The 8,800-nt window shown below is 34.0% G+C and overlaps 1 pseudogene; it reads right to left on the bottom strand.

Annotated features, from left to right (window-relative positions):
* LOC102593513 (uncharacterized) overlaps nt 1-2,486 on the bottom strand; it is a 5,680-nt pseudogene extending 3,194 nt beyond the window's left edge.
* Nucleotides 2,487-8,800: the final 6,314 nt, after the last annotated feature.

The raw sequence follows: 8,800 nt of genomic DNA, 5'->3' as shown, positions 1-8,800 counted from the left end.
CACAGTTTATGAATAGACAAAAGATTGCACTTGAAAGACTGAATATAGAGGACATGGTGAAGAATTAATTTAGGTAAGAGTTCCACAGATCCTGAATGAGTTACAGTGACTCTATGTGAATTAGGAAGAGTAACCATAATAGGTTGAGGCAAAGGACTGAGATTAGAGAAAAGAGTTCTATTAGATGTTATATGCTCAGAAGCTCCACTGTCTAAAATCCATGAAACATTGCCAACTGTAAACAGAGAAACAATAGAATTGGGTATACCTGCACAAGTGATGTTAGCAGATCCTTCACTAGTATTGCTAGTTTGATGGTTCATCTTCTGTAATAGTTGCAAGAGTTGAGCAACATTCTCCTGACTGAGTGAAGTTTGATCTGTAGAACCTTCCACACCATGACTGTTAACCTCAGATGAACTAAAAACATTGTTAGCAACATGACCTTGTTGGTATTTTTTATTCTTGGTGAACTTAAAATCATCAGGGAATCCACGAAGCTTATAGCACTGTTCAATAGTGTGACCTGTCTTCTTGCAATAGTTACAAATGAAATTGTTTTTCTTAGAAAAGTTCCCTGGCTTAGGTTTATATTCATCAAACCTCCTAGTTCCTGAATTTCCAACAAGAAAGGAGGCAGACTTTGTTGGGTAATTAGGAACAACATGTATTTCTCTCTGTTTTTCATCTTGAACTACTAGAGAGTAAACTTGACCAATGGTAGGAAGAGGGGAAGACAATAGAATGTTACTTCTAACCCCAATGAAGGTGTCACTAAGACCCATGAGAAATTGAAGTAGCCTTTCATCCTGATGAGCTTTGACAATTTTTTCTTTAGTACCACATACACAATCACAAGAACAAGCTGAAAAAGTGTTAAGAGCATCAAGCTCATCCCATAAACTTTTCATCTTGGTGAAATAAGTAGAAATACTAGAATTTCCTTGTACAACAGCATTTAACTCTTTCTGTAATTGAAATAATTTTGCTCCACTAGCCTGACCAAATCTGTCTTCCAGGTCAGACCACAAGACTTTTGCACTTTTGGAGTAGAAAACAGATTCAGCAATCTCTTTTGAAAGAGAATTCAGCAGCCAAGATAGCACCATATCATTGCATCTTGACCAAGCTTTCTGAAAGTTTATATCAGTGGGAACATCTAGGGATCCATCAATGAATCCTAGTTTGTTCTTGGCTGATAGAGCAATGATAACCCCTCTTCTCCAGCCACCATAGCTTCTACCATCAAAGATGGTGGAAACCAAGTTCATCCCAGGAGAGTCTGAGGGATGGATGTAGAAAGCATGTGAGGGATCTACTGCATTAGTTGCAGAAATCCCTTCACTCCTTTCAGTAACACTACCAGAAGATATTTGAGCATCCCCCATGAGGAAAAAGAGAAACAAGCAAGGAAGCAGAAGCTGTAACGAGAAGGGAAGAAGAAAGACTGAAGAGCTATTAACCTTGCTTTGATACCATGCAGAAAATGAAAGACTGTATTGAAAAATTCTCTTTTAATTGATTGATCTGCTCTGTACAATTTACCTATATTTATACAAGTATCCTGCTAACTAACTATAGAGGTGGCTATTTCTAATTGGTCTACCTCTAACAAACAAATGGATAAATACAGAAATTGTATAATAAAAGATGCCTTAATTAAGTTCTAGAAGAGAGTGTATATGCTAAAGCCCAGACGTTTAAAACAGATTCAATCAAACATCTGAGGCCCACGTCTGAGGCCCAATGGTTGCATAACCCAAGTCCATAATATCATTTGTAGGGTCTTTCATTTGTAGCTACTTCCATTCTTAAACTAGTAGCCTGGAAGAGTGTAAAATCGTCTGAGAAGGAAGAAGAATTCCAACACAAAATGCTTATGAAGCAGAACAGAACAACTCAGATTAATTGAGTACAAAGTTATTTTCAAAAAAGAAGGAACATGAATTCAGAAGATACTTACTGGACTATGCTTGACGATATGCTTGAACAATAGCCCTTGCCAATATAGAAGAAGAGCCCATTACAATTAAATTAGCAAGAATTTTTGCAGCCTGCCTCAAGAACAGCATGATTGTATAGTTGCCGAAATAAGATACCATTTCAAGTAAGCACATGGCTCATGAACTTGAAGAAATAAGAAACAATATCAATAAACACTGACATAATGTGAGCTATCGCCTGAAATATCCACTTTTTCTATGATAAGAACCATGTTGGTGAAAGAGTTTCAAACATTATGATTTTACTTTGTTTACGGGGGGATTACTCTGCCTGGGTGAGCTCGGGTAAAAGAGGAGGGATACAATAGGCTGGAAGCCAATGTAAAACTAGCCAAGTAATATGAATCCTCAACAATACTTTGTCTAGGGGACAGAGGGGAGGTCACATGTTTAGTCGTTAAACTATTTTTACTTAGCCATCAAATATGGTTGCCAGTGCAACCTAGCTAAGTAACGGAAGCATAATTGACAATGGCAGAAGGAACAAAAAGCATACTGGTTTTAAGTACTAAAGTAAGTTTTCGTGCCAAGTTCAGGGTTTTTTTTAATGTATTTTCCCTTCTTTATATCTAGAAATTATACACACAAAGGGTTAAACGGGACCAAGGCTCTGGTTTTTCTTCTTCTTCTTTTTTTTAAAAAAATATCGTATTTTTTTTATTTATTATTTTGAGGTTTCACATCATAACTTATCATTTATTTACTTTTTCTACTTCTGAATTGTTATCATCTAAAGTCAAAGGTGAATCCAATGATACTTTTTAAGATATAGATATAAATATGACGAATAAATATAATTGGTTACATTATCACAAAAATATCATTAGTTTAAAAAGAGAAAAGTAACAAAAACACGTTATTATTTTCGTTTTCAAACGACTGAGCTTGATGAACTAAGCTTAAATACACCCCTCCCATGCCACATGACTAGCAAGTGATTATACTCTCTTTTTAGTACGTGAAAGGTTAGAAAAACGTCACATCCGACTTTTTTCTTTTTTAAAAAAAATAAAAAATTTCCTTCAATTTTTAGTTTCCGACCGCTACAATATTCTTCCTCTTCCTATTTAACTTCTCCTCCATTAAAACTGACCTCAAAACAAGACTCGAAATATTTTCCACTCTTTCTAGTTGTTTAATTTCATAGGCTTTAATATTCTCTCCTCTGTTCATGACTATTTTTTGTCGATGTGGATCTCCACCAATGTTACGAATTTCATGGTCGGATGATAATCCCAGAACAAGAAATTTAATCAGGAAGAAAAATGCGAATAAAACCTTAACAAAATAAAGAAAAGAAGAACGTTACCACTTTGATCAATGTTTTCAAGCTTAAAAATCAAAGGATTATGTTGTGAGATTGGAGAAAAAAATTTGATCAAAAAGAGAGGTGAGACGCTGAACTATAACTAAACCCCTCTAATTTATATTTCTTTATGTTGATGTTTTAAAACTTTATGAGGACCTACGTAATGAGTTGGAGAACCATCACATATGCTCACACTATTTTTTTGACACCTATTTCCGCATTTACAGGCCTTTGTTAGGAATTACGCAAATTCCTCTATTTTTCGTGTGTATTAGCCCATATAGATGTGCCTCGGAGCACCCAAAATTATTTTTTTGAGAAAACTTTATGGGGACTTCCGTAATGAGTTGGGGAACCACCACATATACACACACCTTTTTTAACGCTTATTTCCACATTTATAAGCCTTTTTTAGGAATTACGAAGATTTCGTTTTTTCTTGTGTATTAGCCCATGGAATTGGCGCCTCGGAGCACCCCAAGTTTTTTCTGAAAAAACTTTATAAGGACCTCCGTAATGAGTTGGGGAATCACCACGTTGAAAAGGTGGTTCAACTGTTTATCTTTTCACATGACGATGATCATTTTTCCATTATATCGAAACCATCTCTTCAAACCTTATTTGACAAAGTTGTTTGTGAAGTTCTACTCTGTACTCTTTAAGTTGTTGTCAATAACATCGGTAAGAATTCTTATGATTGCAGTTAACATTTTTTATGTCTGGATTTGTATGAGTTTTTCATTACTGATTGATTTATCGAAGTGATAAAAAATTTGGTGTATATCTGTAGAATTTTGAACACCTTGGAGTCTAAATAATTATGTTACTATATGAAGTGAAACTTGATTCAAATTAGGCACGCTACCAATACTTTTTTTTACTATGAAAATTTTATTTTGAATATGGAAAGTAACTCATATAAAATAAAAAACGGAGGGAGTAATAATTAAGTGCATACTTCCATGGTACATCTCCAGCAAGCATCCAGTCTCCTTCTCTGTCTTGGTACAAGATTGTAAAGCGTTTACTATTATTTCCACTATTTTGGCCTGTAGAAAACAATAGTACCAATTAATTAATTGAGAAAAAAAAATACACAACAGTACTATGTATATAATTAATTAGTACATTTTATGAATATTAAAAAATCGTCTCAGAAAAGATTTTGTTAAATTACTATTAGTTAGTTAGTAGATTATATTTTTGAATTACTTAATTTATAATTATTTTATTTTAATAAGATTAAGAAACTTGTTAATTGATTTTATTTAAATCGTAGCCAAATTTAATTACGTTTTTAATTAGAATTAACCATAATCTGACATGGCCATTCATAATTTGAAATCTAATGGCACATGTCAATACAATTAACGGCTCTTTTGTCTGATGTTCACAACGACCGCCTTCCTTATTTTGATATTTTTGTTTTCATCCCAAACGAAACGAAGGTTACACATACTAATCTGTTCTTCTCTCTTCACTACCATTCTCTTCCACAGTAGCACTGAAATTAGGCGATGAAGATGGGTTTTAATTTCTCAAATCAAGTTTTTTTGTGTGTGTATGCAGCAAGACAATGGTGAACATGAAGGTGGCAAGAATAAAATTGGCAAATGAGGAGAGGCATTGTTATGCTTCTTGAATCCATTTTCGTATTCCACTGCTAGTATTCAGGTACTTTTTCCCATTTTCGTCTGACTTAGGGTTGGGGGTTTAGTTGATTTGATTGATTATGTTACCTCAAAATCAACTCGTAGGAATGGGGAATTTGGTATATCAGGCATGGGTGTTAGCTCTTTCTCTTGTTACGGCTTAGTGTTAGTAATGAAACATATGGTTTTGCTTTTCTTCAAACCCCTTCTTGTATATTGATGAATTTTAGTGAATTCAATTGAGATGACTGTATCTATTTTCTTTCTGTATCAATTGATAATTGTTCGATCCTGATAATTACCCAAATGATTTTCACCCCTTCAATATGGATTTCCAATCTTTTTGAGTTTTGCACAAATGGAATCTGAAAAAAATAAATTAATATGGGAAATTTCAATCAACAAGCAGCTTCATAGAGGCAGAGTTTTTGAAAATTGATATTAATATTCCGTTGAATGTGGGGGCTAGATTTTGTTGCCGTGGAGATGTTTGATCAAAGTCCCAAAAGAATTTTAGTTTAGTGGAATATTATGAACAGTTATGATTTGTTCAATACATTTTAATACTTGAACAAGTAAGCATTATAATTTTGAGTATGCATATCTAGACACCTCAACTATGAACACTCCAACTTACAACATGATCATCTACACACCTCCAAAATTTATGTGTCGGGTGTCCACAAGACACAATGAGGACGAGTTGGGAGTGTTTAGTTGTCAATTGAGACCAAGTTGAGGTGTCTAGATGTGCCACTCTCAAAGTTGGAGTGCTTATTTGCCAGCTGAGATGAAGTTTGAGTATTTGTTTATGCATTCTGATTTCTTTTTTTTTCCTCAAGAACTCATCTCTCTGAATATCTGCAGTTCTGCTGCTCTCTCGTTTGAAAGTTCAATCAGATGCTTGGATAATTGTTTCAAATTCACATTATTGTGGCAAATTTTGTGTTCAACTATTGTATATCTATTATGAATTCACAAATTTAACAAGAGTTTGACCTCTTCGTAGCTTCAAATAGCCGGTCCCTAACCCGGATAAGGAAAGTGGTTTGCAGTAGGTTGATGACCAGGTTCAATGGGGAAGTTTAGTCAATGCCACTGTTCGCAATCTCAGTCAGTTCTCTTTCTCTCATTGTTTGTGTTTTTTTGAATTTTTGTTGAACTAATATTTGTGTATCACCATGACTTTGGATCCTTTACAACCTTGTTTAATTATATTTGATCTTTAGGTTGATTTAATTTTCTCGTGTATCTTAAAGTCCAAATTCATCTTCTCCTATTATGTATCCAGAAGAAAAAGCAAGTTATGCTATCCCTATACTCGATATGTATTTGAGGAGCTCTAACTGCAAACAGGGAATCAATTTGTTATTCAACATAGATAGTAGAACTAGAATAGGAATGCCCAATGGGATTGTAGACACCTAATACAGCTGCTCTGAGCCTAAATTTCCTAGTGGATCTTAAGTAAAACCTTATATTTCAACTATATTAAGTGTTAAAAGCCTACAAACTATGGTTTCACCACATAATTTTCCTGCTAATTGGCCTTTCTTAGCTTACCAATCACCTTTAACTATATGAAATAGGGTTTATACATTCATTATGTCATAAAAAGTTTTGCCACATCAAAATATAATAGTAAAGTCACTGAGCTAGTAAGTTATTGATTTGACGACAATAATGTGAAATTAGCTCTCACAAAAATGTCAACGACATTCTGTTCTTGTTTCAGTCAAACCAGAATGGTGGTTTTTCCCATGTTCAATGTGTCGTTATCTCTATGTTGATTTGACACTAAAATGTTTATGTCTCAACCATTCACCAAAGTCTGTCTATTTTATTATTACCTTCTAGAGTCAACATTTCATCCACAATATATTTTGCTATATCTACAAGATCATTTTGCAACTAGGTTAGTAATACAACTCATGAATCGTTTCATCAATTTTACATTATATATTAAGGAAATATCTAGAATTTAAGACGTATGCACCAAGTTGGGGAAGGGGAGGACAGAACATGTAGCTCAAGGGGACAGGGGCTTGCTGGACAAATCCCAATGCCAGACCCCAGCCTCGCGCCACAAGGTGCAGTTGTTGTGCTGATTGTTTATTTTCCAAATTGGTCTGAAATGTACTGCCTGTAAGCTGTTGTTGTGTTGATTGTTTATTTTCCATCTTGCTTGTCTCTTTTGTTAAACAATATTATAGTATCTGAACTATAAGTCTCGTCTCATTTCTTCTGATGCTTGTCTTTTAAGTCTTTTGATTTTCATATGTGGAACTTGTTGTTTGTCTAAAAGATAATTATGCCTTTAGCCTTCCTTGGTAATGTTGCAAATGAAATGGCCTGCAAAACTAAAACACCAGTTAGCTAAAAAATCTGCAGCGTTGTTGCCTTCTCTCTGTGTGCGCTGAAGCTGTATGAGACCTCCTTCAATAGCTAAAATCTCCACCAATCAAGCAAGGAAGATTAGTATCATACCACTATATATGTCATTCCACAAATCAAGTCTTTCTCCTTAAGAACATTTGGCATATACCATAGTGATAATCATTTGCTTCTGATTCTCCAAGAATGATATTTTTTCAGTGATTTATTGGTCTGTATCACTGATTACTTCCACATCTATCCCTTCCTTAACAAAAAAACATATCTTTCCATTGATATTTGCGCTAGCTGTATACATGTTCAGTTTTCTTTTATATCTCCACAGGTGTCTCATATATTGAAATGCATAAGAGCTATAAGAAAATACTTATGATGTCTATTTAACATTTGCAATCTATTATTCTGATATTCCAAAAGATGGCCTTCATCATTCATCTAATTACTTTTGTTTGTGGTCCCTCTTTTTGGCACAACTCTTGTAGGTTGCTGATTTTCTAAGCTTGTCTGCTTTTTGCCCCTTTTAACAAATTTATATATATTTGAATGCTGCCTTTTGCATATAACACAGGATATACAACCTGTTATATGCATTGTTAGGCTAATATTTTATTAGTTGATATAGCATATTTTGACTTCAAGCTCATCTCATTTTCTCATTTTATTTGGTAGTTGAAGGAAATTTTATGTTTGGTTTAGTTATTATGAAAGTATTCTACACTTCTTATCATAATTTCACTGATATATCAATTTATCTACTTGAATATAGAAGAAAATAGATGCTAATCCCTTTCCTTTGTTACTTTGCATGTGAACTCTCTTCGTCTCTCATATGAGTCCATCGGGACTTCCCTTTTGCATTTTCGTTGGGTTGAAATCTAACACTTTGTTCGAGTCAATCTTGTCAAGAATTGGAAGCTAATATACAGGGGGAAGAAGCTGATATACGACAAAGAGGCCCAAAACCAACAAATGTTTTTCAAAAGAAGCTGAAAAAGGAAATAAAATTGGCCCAATGTTTCTGGGCAGCAGAAGTTTAGGCACGAAAGGCCCAAACTCATTCTCTCTCTCTCTCTCTTGATTATTGGATGGTATTTAATTATTTTTGTTTTAATTAAATCTAACTTTGAATACTTAGCTTATTTAAATGAAAAACTATAGGTGAAGCTTTACAATGAAAAAAACTAATATTTCGAAGAGAACCACATGAAGTAAAAGGTCAACACTTCGATTAGCAACGGAAAAAAAGGAAACACTAAAAGAGATATAATACTCTTGTTTGAATTTTTTAATACTTCTATTTTATTATTTTCAATAGGCGTATTGAGTATAAATACTAGGTAAACAATTGAATATATGAATATTTTGGTAAATGAATTTTGATAAATATTAATGCGTAATTTTTTTGGGTTAGGTAGGGGGGCCACAAGGCACGGGACCTCGGG

Source organism: Solanum tuberosum, unplaced genomic scaffold (genome assembly GCF_000226075.1).
Source record: "Solanum tuberosum cultivar DM 1-3 516 R44 unplaced genomic scaffold, SolTub_3.0 scf00251, whole genome shotgun sequence".
Taxonomy (NCBI): domain Eukaryota; kingdom Viridiplantae; phylum Streptophyta; class Magnoliopsida; order Solanales; family Solanaceae; genus Solanum; species Solanum tuberosum.
The sequence above is the reverse complement of the archived record's forward strand: the minus strand, read 5'-3'. Positions and strand labels throughout refer to the sequence as shown.